General features: G+C 43.9%; 1 long non-coding RNA gene across 11 annotated transcripts in view; it reads right to left on the bottom strand.

Moving 5' to 3' along the window:
* The window catches only part of LOC307181276, a 2057065-nt gene that overhangs the window by 339669 nt on the left and 1700293 nt on the right, over window positions 1–17103 (bottom strand). Inside the window, exon 10 of one of the 11 annotated variants that reach the window (XR_013826311.1) lies at window positions 5280–5369. The exons of 9 other annotated variants lie outside the window; for them this stretch is intronic. This is a non-coding gene — a long non-coding RNA (uncharacterized lncRNA). Of the gene's footprint in view, window positions 1–5279; window positions 5370–8490; window positions 8530–17103 lie in introns of those variants that run through there. One more of the 11 variants, XR_013826318.1, reaches the window with a different exon arrangement.

The following is a 17103-nucleotide window of genomic DNA, read 5'->3' as shown; positions in this document are numbered from 1 at the left end:
CGGGGCAGAATTGCAGGAAACCGATTTCAGGAGGTAGACTGGAATTGCATTGAAAGCATAGGAAAAGAGGCAGAACGTCCACAATGATGCACTTGGCCAAAAAGGGCGTATGCGTTTTTTCCTGAATATATTCAGGAAAAAACGCATACGCACTTTTTGGCCAACCAAGCAAGCTTGCAAAGGAAATCTGCACTACAATGAAGTCTCACTTCCCCCCGGTCAAAAGGGCCATCTGAATAAAGTGTAAAATCCAGAAAGGCAGGACAGGCCATGGAGAACTGGGAGCCTTGTTATGCTGATGGGCGGGATGTAAATTGCCAACAGACACTCGGGAGAATTGTATGGTGTTTCCTGAAACATCTAAAAAACAAAGCAACAGAGCCTAGGGCACTGCCACTTATGGTCCTATAGCTTAGGGAAATTAAAATCAAAAAGACACAGCCACCCCAAAGTTTGGGACGCCTCTGTTTACAAGAACATCATTTACAGTACAAGTACAACATCGCAGAAAGTGAAAAATGGATAAAGAAGTTGTGGTATTTACTTACAAAGCAATATCACTCAGCAATGAAATCTGTGTCATCAGGCCCTTAGCAGCACAATGAGTGGATTCAGGTATGATGATTCTAACTGAAATAAGTCACACAGAAAAAGAAACATCATAAGATATCAGTAATACACGGAATGTAAACTTGGCTACACAGGAACTGAATTACAGAACAGAACAGGGTCTCAAATTTAGAAAACCAACATATTCTTGCTTAAGGGTAAAGGTGAGTTGGGGTGCTGCATAAAACCAGAGATTGAAATGAGCACAGATAAAGTTCCTTAAGCCAAATATGGAATAGACAAGAGCTACTCCTTGCTCAACGAAATGGACTCAACACCCCATATTAAACGCCTAAGAATGTACCTGACTAGTAAGTATCTTAAAACCTATGGATTGCTATGTCTCCAAAAGAGAATCAAGCGTGTGTACAGGGGCATAAACGCAGCAGTGATAGGATTGGAGAGGTTCGGTGAGCAAATGAAGACCCTTTGAAGTCATATTGCATGGTACCCATTCCACGGGTTTCAACTACCCAGGTTTAAGGTATTCTTCCTTCAGCTAAAACATGCATGTGGAACCTAGAGTATGATCAACCATGTGATCGGGAGACGTGTTCAAATATGTCTCAGTTTTCCTCCCCTGGTACTCGGGTGCAACATTCCAGACGCTTTACTAACACTCTCCCCACTTGGAGAGTCAGCGCCTTTAACCTCCTGTTTGGCCCAGTTTGCAATTTCTGCGGAAGATGAACAGGAATAGCGAGAACCAATGAGAGGCTAGCTGGAGGTGTCTGGACGGGCAAATTTAACTCTCATTTCCCACCAGGAAGAGGAATTAACCAAAGGCTCAGCGTGCCGTACCGGAACCAGATTAGGGCCTGAAGCCATCCTGCGGTGTTGCGGCCAGGTCACAAGAAAGCGAGTTGAAGAAAGGAGCTCAGGGGCACTGTAATTCACAAACCTGCAGAGTTATAAATGACAGCTATCGTCCAAAAATAGACTGAAGTAAGGCTGCCAAGAGGACTTGAAAGCGGGGCAGAATTGCAGGAAACCGATTTCAGGAGGTAGACTGGAATTGCATTGAAAGCATAGGAAAAGAGGCAGAACGTCCACAATGATGCACTTGGCCAAAAAGTGCGTATGCGTTTTTTCCTGAATATATTCAGGAAAAAACGCATACACCCTTTTTGGCCAACCAAGCAAGCTTGCAAAGGAAATCTGCACTACAATGAAGTCTCACTTCCCCCCGGTCAAAAGGGCCATCTGAAAAAAGTGTAAAATCCAGAAAGGCAGGACAGGCCATGGAGAACTGGGAGCCTTGTTATGCTGATGGGCGGGATGTAAATTGCCAACAGACACTCGGGAGAAGTGTATGGTGTTTCCTGAAACATCTAAAAAACAAAGCAACAGAGCCTAGGGCACTGCCACTTATGGTCCTATAGCTTAGGGAAATTAAAATCAAAAAGACACAGCCACCCCAAAGTTTGGAACGGCTCTGTTTACAAGAACCTCGTTTACAGTACAAGTTCAACATCGCAGAAAGTGAAAAATGGATAAAGAAGTTGTGGTATTTACTTACAAAGCAATATCACTCAGCAATGAAATCTATGTCATCAGGCCCTTAGCATCACAATGAGTGGATTCAGGTATGATGATTCTAACTGAAATAAGTCACACAGAAAAAGAAACATCATAAGATATCACTAATACACGGAATGTAAACTTGGCTACAAAGGAACTGAATTACAGAACAGAACAGGGTCTCAAATTTAGAAAACCAACTTATGCTTGCTTAAGGGGAAAGGTGAGTTGGGGTGCTGCATAAAACCAGAGATTGAAATGAGCACAGATAAAGTTCCTTAAGTCAAATATGGAATAGACAAGAGCTACTCCTTGCTCAACGAAATGGACTCAACACCGCATATTAAACGCCTAAGAATGTACCTGACTAGTAAGTATATTAAAACCTATGGATTGCTATGTCTCCGAAAGAGAATCAAGCATGTGTACAGGGGCATGAACGCAGCAGTGTTAGGATTGGAGAGGTTCGGTGAGCAAATGAAGACCCTTTGAAGTCATATTGCATGGTACCCATTACTCGGGTCTCAACTCTCCAGGTTTAAGGTATTCTTCCTTCAGCTAAAACATGCATGTGGAACCCCGAGTACGATCAACCATGTGAACGGGAGACGTGTTCAAATATGTCTCAGTTTTCCTCCCCTGGTACTCGGGTGCAACATTCCAGACGCTTTACTAACACTCTCCCCACTTTGAGAGTCAGCGCCTTTAACCTCCTGTTTGGCCCAGTTTGCAATTTCTGCGGAAGTTGAACAGGAATAGGGAGAACCAATGAGAGACTAGCTGGAGGTGTCTGTACGGGCAAATATAACTCTCATTTCCCACCAGGAAGAGGAAATAACCAAAGGCTCAGCGTGCCGTGCCGGAACCAGATTAGGGCCTGAAGCCGTCCTGCGGTGTTGCGGCCAGCTCAAAAGAAACCGAGTTGAAGAAAGGAGCTCAGGGGCACTGTAATTCACAAACCTGCAGAGTTATAAATGACAGCTATCGTCCAAAAATAGACTGAAGTAAGGCTGCCAAGAGGACTTGAAAGCGGGGCAGAATTGCAGGAAACCGATTTCAGGAGGTAGACTGGAATTGCATTGAAAGCATAGGAAAAGAGGCAGAACGTCCACAATGATGCACTTGGCCAAAAAGGGCGTATGCGTTTTTTCCTGAATATATTCAGGAAAAAACGCATACGCCCTTTTTGGCCAACCAAGCAAGCTTGCAAAGAAATCTGCACTACAATGAAGTCTCACTTCCCCCCGGTCAAAAGGGCCATCTGAAGAAAGTGTAAAATCCAGAAAGGCAGGACAGTCCCTGGAGAAATGGGAGCCTTGTTATGCTGATGGGCGGGATGTAAATTGCCAACAGACACTCAGGAGAAGTGTATCCTGTTTCCTGAAACATCTAAAAAACAAAGCAACAGAGCCTAGGGCACTTCCACTTATGGTCCTATAGCTTAGGGAAATTAAAATCAAAAAGACACAGCCACCCCAAATTTTGGGAGGCCTCTGTTTACAAGAACCTCGTTTACCGTACAAGTTCAATATCACAGAAAGTGAAAAATGGATAAAGAACTTGTGGTACTTACGTACAATGCAGTATCACTCAGCAATGAAATCTATGTCATCAGGCCCTTAGCAGCATAATGAGTGGATTCAGGTACGATAATTCTAACTGAAATAAGTCACACAGAAAAAGAAACATCATAAGATATCACTAATACACGGAATGTAAACTTGGCTACACAGGAACTGAATTCCAAAACAGCACAGGGTCTCAAATTCAGAAAACCAACTTATGCTTGCTTAAGGGGAAAGGTGAGTTGGGGTGCTGCATAAAACCAGAGATTGAAATGAGAACAGATAAAGTTCCTTATGCCAAATATGGAATAGACAAGAGCTACTCCTTGCTCAACGAAATGGACTCAACACCGCATATTAAACGCCTAAGAATGTACCTGACTAGTAAGTATCTTAAAACCTATGGATTGCTATGTCTCTGAAAGAGAATCAAGCATGTGTACAGGGGCATAAACACAGCAGTGATAGGATTGGAGAGGTTCGGTGAGCAAATGAAGACCCTTTGAAGTCATATTGCATGGTACCCATTCCACGGGTCTCAACTCTGCAGGTTTCAGGTATTCTTCCTTCAGCTACAACATGCATGTGGAACCCAGAGTATGATCAACTGTGTGAACGGGAGACGTGTTCAAATATGTCTCAGTTTTCCTCCCCTGGTACTCGGGTGCAACATTCCAGACGCTTTACTAACACTCTCCCCACTTGGAGAATCAGCACCTTTAACCTCCTGTTTGGCCCAGTTTGCAATTTCTGCGGAAGTTGAACAGGAATAGGGAGAACAAATGGGAGACTAGCTGGAGGTGTCTGGACGGGCAAATTTAACTCTCATTTCCCACCAGGAAGAGGAATTAACCAAAGGCTCAGCGTGCCGTTCCGGAACCAGATTAGGGCCTGAAGCCATCCTGCGGTGTTGCGGCCAGGTCACAAGAAAGCAAGTTGAAGAAAGGAGCTCAGGGGCACTGTAATTCACAAACCTGCAGAGTTATAAATGACAGCTATCATCCAAAAATACACTGAAGTAAGACTGCCAAGAGGACTTGAAAGCGGGGCAGAATTGCAGGAAACCGATTTCAGGAGGTAGACTGGAATTGCATTGAAAGCATAGGAAAAGAGGCAGAACGTCCACAATGATGCACTTGGCCAAAAAGGGCGTATGCGTTTTTTCCTGAATATATTCAGGAAAAAACGCATACGCCCTTTTTGGCCAACCAAGCAAGCTTGCAAAGGAAATCTGCACTACAATGAAGTCTCACTTCCCCCCGGTCAAAAGGGCCATCTGAAAAAAGTGTAAAATCCAGAAAGGCAGGACAGGACATGGAGAACTGGGAGCCTTGTTATGCTGATGGGCGGGATGTAAATTGCCAACAGCCACTCCGGAGAAGTGTATGGTGTTTCCTGAAACATCTAAAAAGCAAAGCAACAGAGCCTAGTGCACTTCCACTTATGGTCCTATAGCTTAGGGAAATTAAAATCAAAAAGACACAGCCACCCCAAAGGTTGGGACGCCTCTGTTTACAAGAACCTCATTTACAGTACAAGTTCAATATCACAGAAAGTGAAAAATGGATAAAGAAGTTGTGGTACTCACGTACAATGCAATATCACTCAGCAATGAAATCTATGTCACCAGGCCCGTAGCAGCACAATGAGTGGATTCGGGTATGGTTATTCTAACTGAAATAAGTCACACAGAAAAAGAAACATCATAAGATATCACTAATACACAGAATGTAAACTTGGCTACAGAGGAACTGAATTACAAAACAGAACAGGGTCTCAAATTTAGAAAACCAACTTATGCTGGCTTAAGTGGAAAGGTGAGTTGGGGTGCTGCATAAAACCAGAAATTGAAATGAGCACAGATAAAGTTCCTTAAGCCAAATATGGAATAGACAAGAGCTACTCCTTGCTCAACGAAATGGACTCAACACCGCATATTAAACGCCTAAGAATGTACCTGACTAGTAAGTATCTTAAAACCTATGGATTGCTATGTCTCCAAAAGAGAATCAAGCGTGTGTACAAGGGTCATAAACGCAGCAGTGATAGGACTGGAGAGATTCGGTGAGCAAATGAAGACTCTTTGAAGTCATATTGCATGGTACCCATTCCACGGGTCTCAATTCTCCAGGTTTAAGGTATTCTTTCTCCAGCTAAAACATGCATGTGGAACCCAAGTATGATCAACCATGTGAACGGGAGACGTGTTCAAATATGTCTCAGTTTTCCTCCCCTGGTACTCGGGTGCAACATTCCAGAGGCTTTACTAACACTCTCCCCACTTGGAGAGTCAGCGCCTTTAACCTCCTGTTTGGCCAAGTTTGCAATTTCTGCGGAAGATGAACAGGAATAGCGAGAACCAATGAGAGACTAGCTGGAGGTGTCTGGACGGGCAAATTTAACTCTTATTTCCCACCAGGAAGAGGAATTAACCAAAGGCTCAGCGTGCCGTGCCGGAACCAGATTAGGGCCTGAAGCCATCCTGCGGTGTTGCGGCCAGTTCACAAGAAAGCAAGTTGAAGAAAGGAGCTCAGGGGCACTGTAATTCACAAACCTGCAGAGTTATAAATGACAGCTATCGTCCAAAAATAGACTGAAGTAAGGCTGCCAAGAGGACTTGAAAGCGGGGCAGAATTGCAGGAAACCGATTTCAGGAGGTAGACTGGAATTGCATTGAAAGCATAGGAAAAGAGGCAGAACGTCCACAATGATGCACTTGGCCAAAAAGGGTGTATGCGTTATTTCCTCAATATATTCAGGAAAAAACGCATACGCCCTTTTTGGCCAACCAAGCAAGCTTGCAAAGGAAATCTGCACTACAATGAAGTCTCACTTCCCCCCGGTCAAAAGGGCCATCTGAAAAAAGTGTAAAATCCAGAAAGGCAGGACAGGCCATGGAGAACTGGGAGCCTTGTTATGCTGATGGGCGGGATGTAAATTGCCAACAACCACTCGGGAGAATTGTATGGTGTTTCCTGAAACATTTAAAAAACAAAGCAACAGAATCTAGGGCACTTCCACTTATGGTCCTATAGCTTAGGGAAATTAAAATCAAAAAGACACAGCCACCCCAAAGTTTGGGACGCCTCCGTTTACAAGAACCTCGTTTACAGTACAAGTTCAACATCGCAGAAAGTGAAAAATGGATAAAGAAGTTGTGGTATTTACTTACAAAGCAATATCACTCAGCAATGAAATCTATGTCATCAGGCCCTTAGCAGAACAATGAGTGGATTCAGGTATGATGATTCTAACTGAAATAAGTCACACAGAAAAAGAAACATCATAAGATATCACTAATACACGGAATGTAAACTTGGCTACACAGGAACTGCATTCCAAAACAGAACAGGGTCTCAAATTTAGAAAACCAACTTATGCTTGCTTAAGGGGAAAGGTGAGTTGGGGTGCTGCATAAAACCAGAGATTGAAATGAGCACAGATAAAGTTCCTTAAGCCAAATATGGAATAGACAAGAGCTACTCCTTGCTCAACGAAATGGACTCAACACCCCATATTAAACGCCTAAGAATGTACCTGACTAGTAAGTATCTTAAAACCTATGGATTGCTATGTCTCCGAAAGAGAATCAAGCATGTGTACAGGGGCATGAACGCAGCAGTGTTAGGATTGGAGAGGTTCGGTGAGCAAATGAAGACCCTTTGAAGTCATATTGCATGGTACCCATTACTCGGGTCTCAACTCTCCAGGTTTAAGGTATTCTTCCTTCAGCTAAAACATGCATGTGGAACCCCGAGTACGATCAACCGTGTGAACGGGAGACGTGTTCAAATATGTCTCAGTTTTCCTCCCCTGGTACTCGGGTGCAACATTCCAGACGCTTTACTAACACTCTCCCGACTTGGAGAGTCAGTCCCTTTAACCTCCTGTTTGGCCCAGTTTGCAATTTCTGCGGAAGATGAACAGGAATAGCGAGAACCAATGAGAGACTAGCTGGAGGTGTCTGGACGGGCAAATTTAACTCTCATTTCCCACCAGGAAGAGGAATTAACCAAAGGCTCAGCGTGCCGTGCCGGAACCAGATTAGGGCCTGAAGCCATCCTGCGGTGTTGCGGCCAGCTCACAAGAAAGCGAGTTGAAGAAAGGAGCTCAGGGGCACTGTAATTCACAAACCTGCAGAGTTATAAATGACAGCTATCGTCCAAAAATAGACTGAAGTAAGGCTGCCAAGAGGACTTGAAAGCGGGGCAGAATTGCAGGAAACCGATTTCAGGAGGTAGACTGGAATTGCATTGAAAGCATAGGAAAAGAGGCAGAACGTCCACAATGATGCACTTGGCCAAAAAGGGCGTATGCGTTTTTTCCTGAATATATTCAGGAAAAAACGCATACGCCCTTTTTGGCCAACCAAGCAAACTTGCAAAGGAAATCTGCACTACAATGAAGTCTCACTTCCCCCCGGTCAAAAGGGCCATCTGAAAAAAGTGTAAAATCGAGAAAGGCAGGACAGGCCATGGAGAACTGGGAGCCTTGTTATGCTGATGGGCGGGATGTAAATTGCCAACAGACACTCAGGAGAAGTGTATGGTGTTTCCTGAAACATCTAAAAAACAAAGCAACAGAGCCTAGGGCACATCCACTTATGGTCCTATAGCTTAGGGAAATTAAAATCAAAAAGACACAGCCACCCCAAAGTTTGGGACGCCTCCGTTTACAAGAACCTCGTTTACCGTACAAGTGCAATATCACAGAAAGTGAAAAATGGATAAAGAACTTGTGGTACTTACGTACAATGCAGTATCACTCAGCAATGAAATCTATGTCATCAGGCCCATAGCAGCATAATGAGTGGATTCAGGTACGATGATTCTAACTGAAATAAGTCACACAGAAAAAGAAACATCATAAGATATCACTAATACACGGAATGTAAACTTGGCTACACAGGAACTGCATTCCAAAACAGAACAGGGTCTCAAATTTAGAAAACCAACTTATGCTTGCTTAAGGGGAAAGGTGAGTTGGGGTGCTGCATAAAACCAGAGATTGAAATGAGCACAGATAAAGTTCCTTAAGCCAAATATGGAATAGACAAGAGCTACTCCTTGCTCAACGAAATGGACTCAACACCGCATATTAAACGCCTAAGAATGTACCTGACTAGTAAGTATCTTAAAACCTATGGATTGCTATGTCTCCGAAAGAGAATCAAGCATGTGTACAGGGGCATAAACGCAGCAGTGATAGGATTGGAGAGGTTCGGTGAGCAAATGAAGACCCTTTGAAGTCATATTGCATGGTACCCATTCCACGGGTTTCAACTACCCAGGTTTAAGTTATTCTTCCTTCAGCTAAAACATGCATGTGGAACCTAGAGTATGATCAACCATGTGATCGGGAGACGTGTTCAAATATGTCTCAGTTTTCGTACCCTGGTACTCGGGTGCAACATTCCAGACGCTTTACTAACACTCTCCCGACTTGGAGAGTCAGTCCCTTTAACCTCCTGTTTGGCACAGTTTGCAATTTCTGCGGAAGATGAACAGGAATAGCGAGAACCAATGAGAGACTAGCTGGAGGTGTCTGGACGGGCAAATTTAACTCTCATTTCCCATCAGGAAGAGGAATTAACCAAAGGCTCAGCGTGCCGTGCCGGAACCAGATTAGGGCCTGAAGCCATCCTGCGGTGTTGTGGCCAGCTCACAAGAAAGCGAGTTGAAGAAAGGAGCTCAGGGGCACTGTAATTCACAAACCTGCAGAGTTATAAATGACAGCTATCATCCAAAAATAGACTGAAGTAAGGCTGCCAAGAGGACTTGAAAGCGGGGCAGAATTGCAGGAAACCGATTTCAGGAGGTAGACTGGAATTGCATTGAAAGCATAGGAAAAGAGGCAGAACGTCCACAATGATGCACTTGGCCAAAAAGGGCGTATGCGTTTTTTCCTGAATATATTCAGGAAAAAACGCATACGCCCTTTTTGGCCAACCAAGCAAACTTACAAAGGAAATCTGCACTACAATGAAGTCTCACTTCTCCCCGGTCAAAAGGGCCATCTGAAAAAAGTGTAAAATCCAGAAAGGCAGGACAGGCCATGGAGAACTGGGAGCCTTGTTATGCTGATGGGCGGGATGTAAATTGCTAACAGACACTCAGGAGAAGTGTATGGTGTTTCCTGAAACATCTAAAAAACAAAGCAACAGAGCCTAGGGCACTTCCACTTATGGTCCTATAGCTTAGGGAAATTAAAATGAAAAAGACACAGCCACCCCAAAGTTTGGGACGCCTCCGTTTACAAGAACCTCGTTTACCGTACAAGTGCAATATCACAGAAAGTGAAAAATGGATAAAGAACTTCTGGTACTTACGTACAATGCAGTATCACTCAGCAATGAAATCTATGTCATCAGGCCCGTAGCAGCATAATGAGTGGATTCAGGTACGATGATTCTAACTGAAATAAGTCACACAGAAAAAGAAACATCATAAGATATCACTAATACACGGAATGTAAACTTGGCTACACAGGAACTGCATTCCAAAACAGAACAGGGTCTCAAATTTAGAAAACCAACTTATGCTTGCTTAAGGGGAAAGGTGAGTTGGGGTGCTGCATAAAACCAGAGATTGAAATGAGCACAGATAAAGTTCCTTAAGCCAAATATGGAATAGACAAGAGCTACTCCTTGCTCAACGAAATGGACTCAACACCCCATATTAAACGCCTAAGAATGTACCTGACTAGTAAGTATCTTAAAACCTATGGATTGCTATGTCTCCGAAAGAGAATCAAGCATGTGTACAGGGGCATGAACGCAGCAGTGTTAGGATTGGAGAGGTTCGGTGAGCAAATGAAGACCCTTTGAAGTCATATTGCATGGTACCCATTACTCGGGTCTCAACTCTCCAGGTTTAAGGTATTCTTCCTTCAGCTAAAACATGCATGTGGAACCCCGAGTACGATCAACCGTGTGAACGGGAGACGTGTTCAAATATGTCTCAGTTTTCCTCCCCTGGTACTCGGGTGCAACATTCCAGACGCTTTACTAACACTCTCCCGACTTGGAGAGTCAGTCCCTTTAACCTCCTGTTTGGCCCAGTTTGCAATTTCTGCGGAAGATGAACAGGAATAGCGAGAACCAATGAGAGACTAGCTGGAGGTGTCTGGACGGGCAAATTTAACTCTCATTTCCCACCAGGAAGAGGAATTAACCAAAGGCTCAGCGTGCCGTGCCGGAACCAGATTAGGGCCTGAAGCCATCCTGCGGTGTTGCGGCCAGCTCACAAGAAAGCGAGTTGAAGAAAGGAGCTCAGGGGCACTGTAATTCACAAACCTGCAGAGTTATAAATGACAGCTATCGTCCAAAAATAGACTGAAGTAAGGCTGCCAAGAGGACTTGAAAGCGGGGCAGAATTGCAGGAAACCGATTTCAGGAGGTAGACTGGAATTGCATTGAAAGCATAGGAAAAGAGGCAGAACGTCCACAATGATGCACTTGGCCAAAAAGGGCGTATGCGTTTTTTCCTGAATATATTCAGGAAAAAACGCATACGCCCTTTTTGGCCAACCAAGCAAACTTGCAAAGGAAATCTGCACTACAATGAAGTCTCACTTCCCCCCGGTCAAAAGGGCCATCTGAAAAAAGTGTAAAATCCAGAAAGGCAGGACAGGCCATGGAGAACTGGGAGCCTTGTTATGCTGATGGGCGGGATGTAAATTGCCAACAGACACTCAGGAGAAGTGTATGGTGTTTCCTGAAACATCTAAAAAACAAAGCAACAGAGCCTAGGGCACATCCACTTATGGTCCTATAGCTTAGGGAAATTAAAATCAAAAAGACACAGCCACCCCAAAGTTTGGGACGCCTCCGTTTACAAGAACCTCGTTTACCGTACAAGTGCAATATCACAGAAAGTGAAAAATGGATAAAGAACTTGTGGTACTTACGTACAATGCAGTATCACTCAGCAATGAAATCTATGTCATCAGGCCCATAGCAGCATAATGAGTGGATTCAGGTACAATGATTCTAACTGAAATAAGTCACACAGAAAAAGAAACATCATAAGATATCACTAATACACGGAATGTAAACTTGGCTACACAGGAACTGCATTCCAAAACAGAACAGGGTCTCAAATTTAGAAAACCAACTTATGCTTGCTTAAGGGGAAAGGTGAGTTGGGGTGCTGCATAAAACCAGAGATTGAAATGAGCACAGATAAAGTTCCTTAAGCCAAATATGGAATAGACAAGAGCTACTCCTTGCTCAACGAAATGGACTCAACACCGCATATTAAACGCCTAAGAATGTACCTGACTAGTAAGTATCTTAAAACCTATGGATTGCTATGTCTCCGAAAGAGAATCAAGCATGTGTACAGGGGCATAAACGCAGCAGTGATAGGATTGGAGAGGTTCGGTGAGCAAATGAAGACCCTTTGAAGTCATATTGCATGGTACCCATTCCACGGGTTTCAACTACCCAGGTTTAAGTTATTCTTCCTTCAGCTAAAACATGCATGTGGAACCTAGAGTATGATCAACCATGTGATCGGGAGACGTGTTCAAATATGTCTCAGTTTTCGTACCCTGGTACTCGGGTGCAACATTCCAGACGCTTTACTAACACTCTCCCGACTTGGAGAGTCAGTCCCTTTAACCTCCTGTTTGGCACAGTTTGCAATTTCTGCGGAAGATGAACAGGAATAGCGAGAACCAATGAGAGACTAGCTGGAGGTGTCTGGACGGGCAAATTTAACTCTCATTTCCCATCAGGAAGAGGAATTAACCAAAGGCTCAGCGTGCCGTGCCGGAACCAGATTAGGGCCTGAAGCCATCCTGCGGTGTTGTGGCCAGCTCACAAGAAAGCGAGTTGAAGAAAGGAGCTCAGGGGCACTGTAATTCACAAACCTGCAGAGTTATAAATGACAGCTATCATCCAAAAATAGACTGAAGTAAGGCTGCCAAGAGGACTTGAAAGCGGGGCAGAATTGCAGGAAACCGATTTCAGGAGGTAGACTGGAATTGCATTGAAAGCATAGGAAAAGAGGCAGAACGTCCACAATGATGCACTTGGCCAAAAAGGGCGTATGCGTTTTTTCCTGAATATATTCAGGAAAAAACGCATACGCCCTTTTTGGCCAACCAAGCAAACTTACAAAGGAAATCTGCACTACAATGAAGTCTCACTTCTCCCCGGTCAAAAGGGCCATCTGAAAAAAGTGTAAAATCCAGAAAGGCAGGACAGGCCATGGAGAACTGGGAGCCTTGTTATGCTGATGGGCGGGATGTAAATTGCTAACAGACACTCAGGAGAAGTGTATGGTGTTTCCTGAAACATCTAAAAAACAAAGCAACAGAGCCTAGGGCACTTCCACTTATGGTCCTATAGCTTAGGGAAATTAAAATGAAAAAGACACAGCCACCCCAAAGTTTGGGACGCCTCCGTTTACAAGAACCTCGTTTACCGTACAAGTGCAATATCACAGAAAGTGAAAAATGGATAAAGAACTTGTGGTACTTACGTACAATGCAGTATCACTCAGCAATGAAATCTATGTCATCAGGCCCGTAGCAGCATAATGAGTGGATTCAGGTACGATGATTCTAACTGAAATAAGTCACACAGAAAAAGAAACATCATAAGATATCACTAATACACGGAATGTAAACTTGGCTACACAGGAACTGCATTCCAAAACAGAACAGGGTCTCAAATTTAGAAAACCAACTTATGCTTGCTTAAGGGGAAAGGTGAGTTGGGGTGCTGCATAAAACCAGAGATTGAAATGAGCACAGATAAAGTTCCTTAAGCCAAATATGGAATAGACAAGAGCTACTCCTTGCTCAACGAAATGGACTCAACACCGCATATTAAACGCCTAAGAATGTACCTGACTAGTAAGTATCTTAAAACCTATGGATTGCTATGTCTCCGAAAGAGAATCAAGCATGTGTACAGGGGCATAAACGCAGCAGTGATAGGATTGGAGAGGTTCGGTGAGCAAATGAAGACCCTTTGAAGTCATATTGCATGGTACCCATTCCACGGGTTTCAACTACCCAGGTTTAAGTTATTCTTCCTTCAGCTAAAACATGCTTGTGGAACCTAGAGTATGATCAACCATGTGATCGGGAGACGTGTTCAAATATGTCTCAGTTTTCGTACCCTGGTACTCGGGTGCAACATTCCAGACGCTTTACTAACACTCTCCCGACTTGGAGAGTCAGTCCCTTTAACCTCCTGTTTGGCCCAGTTTGCAATTTCTGCGGAAGATGAACAGGAATAGCGAGAACCAATGAGAGACTAGCTGGAGGTGTCTGGACGGGCAAATTTAACTCTCATTTCCCACCAGGAAGAGGAATTAACCAAAGGCTCAGCGTGCCGTGCCGGAACCAGATTAGGGCCTGAAGCCATCCTGCGGTGTTGCGGCCAGGTCACAAGAAAGCGAGTTGAAGAAAGGAGCTCAGGGGCACTGTAATTCACAAACCTGCAGAGTTATAAATGACAGCTATCGTCCAAAAATAGACTGAAGTAAGGCTGCCAAGAGGACTTGAAAGCGGGGCAGAATTGCAGGAAACCGATTTCAGGAGGTAGACTGGAATTGCATTGAAAGCATAGGAAAAGAGGCAGAACGTCCACAATGATGCACTTGGCCAAAAAGGGCGTATGCGTTTTTTCCTGAATATATTCAGGAAAAAACGCATACGCCCTTTTTGGCCAACCAAGCAAACTTGCAAAGGAAATCTGCACTACAATGAAGTCTCACTTCTCCCCGGTCAAAAGGGCCATCTGAAAAAAGTGTGAAATCCAGAAAGGCAGGACAGGCCATGGAGAACTGGGAGCCTTGTTATGCTGATGGGCGGGATGTAAATTGCTAACAGACACTCAGGAGAAGTGTATGGTGTTTCCTGAAACATCTAAAAAACAAAGCAACAGAGCCTAGGGCACTTCCACTTATGGTCCTATAGCTTAGGGAAATTAAAATGAAAAAGACACAGCCACCCCAAAGTTTGGGACGCCTCCGTTTACAAGAACCTCGTTTACCGTACAAGTGCAATATCACAGAAAGTGAAAAATGGATAAAGAACTTGTGGTACTTACGTACAATGCAGTATCACTCAGCAATGAAATCTATGTCATCAGGCCCGTAGCAGCATAATGAGTGGATTCAGGTACGATGATTCTAACTGAAATAAGTCACACAGAAAAAGAAACATCATAAGATATCACTAATACATGGAATGTAAACTTGGCTACACAGGAACTGCATTCCAAAACAGAACAGGGTCTCAAATTTAGAAAACCAACTTATGCTTGCTTAAGGGGAAAGGTGAGTTGGGGTGCTGCATAAAACCAGAGATTGAAATGAGCACAGATAAAGTTCCTTAAGCCAAATATGGAATAGACAAGAGCTACTCCTTGCTCAACGAAATGGACTCAACACCGCATATTAAACGCCTAAGAATGTACCTGACTAGTAAGTATCTTAAAACCTATGGATTGCTATGTCTCCGAAAGAGAATCAAGCATGTGTACAGGGGCATAAACGCAGCAGTGATAGGATTGGAGAGGTTCGGTGAGCAAATGAAGACCCTTTGAAGTCATATTGCATGGTACCCATTCCACGGGTTTCAACTACCCAGGTTTAAGTTATTCTTCCTTCAGCTAAAACATGCATGTGGAACCTAGAGTATGATCAACCATGTGATCGGGAGACGTGTTCAAATATGTCTCAGTTTTCGTACCCTGGTACTCGGGTGCAACATTCCAGACGCTTTACTAACACTCTCCCGACTTGGAGAGTCAGTCCCTTTAACCTCCTGTTTGGCCCAGTTTGCAATTTCTGCGGAAGATGAACAGGAATAGCGAGAACCAATGAGAGACTAGCTGGAGGTGTCTGGACGGGCAAATTTAACTCTCATTTCCCACCAGGAAGAGGAATTAACCAAAGGCTCAGCGTGCCGTGCCGGAACCAGATTATGGCCTGAAGCCATCCTGCGGTGTTGTGGCCAGCTCACAAGAAAGCGAGTTGAAGAAAGGAGCTCAGGGGCACTGTAATTCACAAACCTGCAGAGTTATAAATGACAGCTATCGTCCAAAAATAGACTGAAGTAAGGCTGCCAAGAGGACTTGAAAGCGGGGCAGAATTGCAGGAAACCGATTTCAGGAGGTAGACTGGAATTGCATTGAAAGCATAGGAAAAGAGGCAGAACGTCCACAATGATGCACTTGGCCAAAAAGGGCGTATGCGTTTTTTCCTGAATATATTCAGGAAAAAACGCATACGCCCTTTTTGGCCAACCAAGCAAACTTGCAAAGGAAATCTGCACTACAATGAAGTCTCACTTCTCCCCGGTCAAAAGGGTCATCTGAAAAAAGTGTAAAATCCAGAAAGGCAGGACAGGCCATGGAGAACTGGGAGCCTTGTTATGCTGATGGGCGGGATGTAAATTGCCAACAGACACTCAGGAGAAGTGTATGGTGTTTCCTGAAACATCTAAAAAACAAAGCAACAGAGCCTAGGGCACATCCACTTATGGTCCTATAGCTTAGGGAAATTAAAATCAAAAAGACACAGCCACCCCAAAGTTTGGGACGCCTCCGTTTACAAGAACCTCGTTTACCGTACAAGTGCAATATCACAGAAAGTGAAAAATGGATAAAGAACTTGTGGTACTTACGTACAATGCAGTATCACTCAGCAATGAAATCTATGTCATCAGGCCCGTAGCAGCATAATGAGTGGATTCAGGTACGATGATTCTAACTGAAATAAGTCACACAGAAAAAGAAACATCATAAGATATCACTAATACACGGAATGTAAACTTGACTACACAGGAACTGCATTCCAAAACAGAACAGGGTCTCAAATTTAGAAAACCAACTTATGCTTGCTTAAGGGGAAAGGTGAGTTGGGGTGCTGCATAAAACCAGAGATTGAAATGAGCACAGATAAAGTTCCTTAAGCCAAATATGGAATAGACAAGAGCTACTCCTTGCTCAACGAAATGGACTCAACACCGCATATTAAACGCCTAAGAATGTACCTGACTAGTAAGTATCTTAAAACCTATGGATTGCTATGTCTCCAAAAGAGAATCAAGCGTGTGTACAGGGGCATAAACGCAGCAGTGATAGGATTTGAGAGGTTCGGTGAGCAAATGAAGACCCTTTGAAGTCATATTGCATGGTACCCATTACACGGGTCTCAACTCTCCAGGTTTAAGGTATTCTTCCTTCAGCTAAAACATGCATGTGGAACCTAGAGTATGATCAACCATGTGAACGGGAGACGTGTTCAAATATGTCTCAGTTTTCCTCCCCTGGTACTCGGGTGCAACATTCCAGACGCTTTACTAACACTCTCCCGACTTGGAGAGTCAGTCCCTTTAACCTCCTGTTTGGCCCAGTTTGCAATTTCTGCGGAAGATGAACAGG

This window comes from Stenella coeruleoalba, assembly GCF_951394435.1.
Source record: "Stenella coeruleoalba genome assembly, contig: scaffold_52, whole genome shotgun sequence".
NCBI lineage: Eukaryota > Metazoa > Chordata > Mammalia > Artiodactyla > Delphinidae > Stenella > Stenella coeruleoalba.
Note: the sequence above shows the minus strand (reverse complement) of the source record. Positions and strands in the feature narration are given on the sequence as shown.